Raw genomic sequence first — 3300 nt, 5'->3', positions numbered from 1 at the left:
AAATACTGTCACACAAATGCATTCATTCCCTGTGTGGCAGGACCCTGTGTTAGAGTGCCCAAAGATAACGAGGATGTACCTAAGAGTATACAGATGAGATGACAGGAAGTAAGAAAGTCCATAGAGAGAGGTATAAATAAAGAGCCATGCTAGGTCAGCAGGAGGGCAGATCTTACCCACTGCGGGGGATCAGAAGAGGCTACATGGAGGAAGCAGCATTTGAGATGAGCTTCGAAGGGTGATCTTAGTTCGTTAGACTGAAATGGAAAGGAAGACAATAGGCTGAAGAATGTGAGTGATAGGTGGCCCTGGGAACAGGCCAGTGGACAGGGCTTGGGCAAAGCAGGCTAGGAGGTGGCATTGGACTTTTGGAGGAGAGGATGAGTGACGGCCAGGCTTCTTGGGCTGCTGAGCTGGACAGGAGAGAAGGAGAAGCTTCTGGGTGAGAGGGACGGGGAAGTGGGCAGCCTGAGGATTTCAGTCCCACAAGGGGAATAGTATCTGAAGACCCCACAGGATGAGGGGAGCTATGGCTCAGGAATGTGGGATGGGGTGGGGAGCTTGGGATGGAGTTGGCTGGTGGGTAGGGGAAGAGATTTGGATGTTTGGTGGATGAAGCCTTCCTGTGGGGAAGTGGCTGCCTCAGGACCATGATGGTTGTGCTACAGAGGCCTCCCCAAGAAATAAGGAGGAGAGGTGGAGGAAGGGCCGAGGTAAGCTGTCCTCAGGCTGCCATCACCCTGGTGAAGGTACCAGAGGCTTGGAGGAGACATGATATCTGAAGGAGACATCTTCACTCTCCCTTTTCTCCATCCTCTACCCCTATTTGGAGTCAGATAGACTAATTGAATCCCAGGTCTTCCTTTTACTAGCTGTATAGACTTGGTTACATGACATTGAGTCTTAGTTCTCATATCTGTGAAATGGGAAGAATTTTCCTCACAAGGAATTGTGAGGATTAAAATAAGTTAATACATGTCAATTGATGACACAGTGCCCAGCACGTGGTGAAAAGTGAATAAGTCATAACAATCATTTTCTTGGATGACTGCCTTCCTCCTTGTTTCCTCCGACCTTCACCCTTCCTCCAATCAGTGGGTGTGTGACCCTCCTCTTTCACCTGAAGCATCTCCCACCCTGAGGCTCATGGCCTGCTCAGACTTGAGCTCAGCTCCTAGCAGCTTTGCCCCAGCCTGTGGCCTCCATAGGGGCTGGCAGTCCTGCCCGTGCTGAGCTCTCACTGTGGTGGGGGCTGCCATCTGGCAGGGTAGGAAGGAGCCAGAGCTTCAGACTCAGGTACCCATCCGTCTGTCCTGTTTGGTAGGAAAAGATGGGGGTGACTTGGGAAGCCAAAGAGGCCTCTGAGTTCATCTCTTCTGTGTTTGTGAAGGCCAGAGGCCTACTTTCTGTCCAAGCCTCCCTCCACACACGCACACACCCACTCGCTCTTGAGCCCTCTTCCACCGTTTCACAGTCAGCCCACATGCCTCCCTGGCAAACCCCCTTGCAAATGCTTGCTTTGGGGACTGGCAGCTTTTGTCTCTGAATCAGGACCTGTGAGTGTTACTTAGAAATTGTGCAGGAGTTGAGGAGGCTTCTGTTAGGCTGAGATGATAATTGCTCTATTTAAAGATGGCCCTGGAGCTGGAAGGAGCCGGAAGGCGCCAGAAGGAGCCAGGCATCTCAGTGCAGCTCTCCTAGGGCTCCCTTCTGCTCACTGTGTTTGTACAGCAGGTGCAGGTAGGGGCAGAAGGCCCTGGACAGTCATATCAGGGGCATCTGCCTGGCAGCCCTCTCTGGGCTTATCTTCAAAACAGTTCTACATGATGCCATTTGGCCAGAGGAAGTGGAGTTGCTACCTGGCACCTAATTTGGAGGGAGGCTGGGAGAGCTAGTGACACTAAAGCCAGCTTCTCAGTTGCTAAAATGACCAGGAGGACTGGGGGTTGGGGTGGGGCAGCAGGTTGGATCAAATAGCCAGTACCTCCCAGTGGGGAGCTTGCAGACCTGTTCTTCCCTCCTGAGAACCTCTGTAGCCCCTTTTCTTGTAAGGAGGTCTAAAAATTCCACTCACAGGTGCCCAACATAAGGTGATGCATACCCCTCTGCCATTACAGGGTGCTTTCTACTTCTCAAAGCTCACTCATCCATGGTCTCGTTCCTCCAAGGTAGGCAAGACTAGGGTTGCAGGTTTCATCTTGGAATGGAGGCCTCAGTAGAAGATGACAAGCCCAAGGTCATCTAACTGGTCTGTGATAGAACTTTAACCCAGATCTCCTAAGTCCCAGCTCTGAGGTTTTTCCTTTGTGCTACACTACAGGCTGTCTGAGCTCCTGAGTACAGTACACTCTTCTTCAAAGGGTAGCTTCTGCCACAGGAGCCCCTTCCTCAGCCTGGTCTCTTCTTTTGGCCTCTCGTGTCTTCTTGGTGTATGTCAGGGGGTGGAGAATGTAAGGGGGTCATGGGCCAGGATATTGGTGAGCTTGGAGAGGTATGGTGGGGCCTGGCACAGTGGGAGAATCAGAGGAATGGTGTTATCAAGATGAGTGAGATGGCACCTCTGGCCAGACTGGGGCAGCAGCCCTCCACTTGGCTCCCAGCTGCTCTGGGGAGGTGAGTGTGGGCTGCCCTGGGAGTAGCAATGTTGGGGAATTTCAGGTGCAGACCAGGCTTCTTCTTTTTGCTTCTATATCCCTTTCAAACCCTGTCTGCCACCGTAGCTGTCTGGCTTGGAGAAAGGATCCCCTGGATCAGAATTTGTGTTCAGTTTCTGTGTCTGGGAGTGAGTGGTTGCATGTGTATACATCCTAGTCTCCATGTTCCTGTGTCTGTGTGTGTATGAGTGTATGTGCACATGCGTGTGTGCCCACATGCCTGTCTGCTGGGCACTGGGTCCCTCCGAGAATAGCTGTGAACCCTAGAGTTTCCATCTGAGGAAGACCCCATATTCCTCCTCAGCCTCCCTCTTACTGCCCCCTATTCCTGCCTGGATTATCAGTGCTCTAGGGGAAGGAGTTTGGGTAGAAGAGGTGTGGCCCTTCTTTGTTACCCCTGCTAGGTTCGGTTCTCCCACAGGCGTGCCCAGGGTCTGACCTCTCAGCTCACACTGGGTCCTGGTGTCCATGTCCACCCTGACCTTCCCAGTCTGCCCATTGTTCCCACCCCTGGCGGGACAGGAGGCTTTCCTTGTGGTTTCCATAAGAGAAGGCAGAGAGGAAGGAAGGAAAGTGCTACTTATGGACCACCTCTAGGTGCCTGTTGCTGTACTGGGGGCTTCACGGTCCTGCAGCTGGGAGCTCT

This window comes from Otolemur garnettii, unplaced genomic scaffold, assembly GCF_000181295.1.
Source record: "Otolemur garnettii isolate 467f Iridium unplaced genomic scaffold, OtoGar3 scaffold00055, whole genome shotgun sequence".
In the NCBI taxonomy this organism is placed as follows: Eukaryota; Metazoa; Chordata; class Mammalia; order Primates; family Galagidae; genus Otolemur; species Otolemur garnettii.
The sequence above is the reverse complement of the archived record's forward strand: the minus strand, read 5'-3'. Positions refer to the sequence as shown.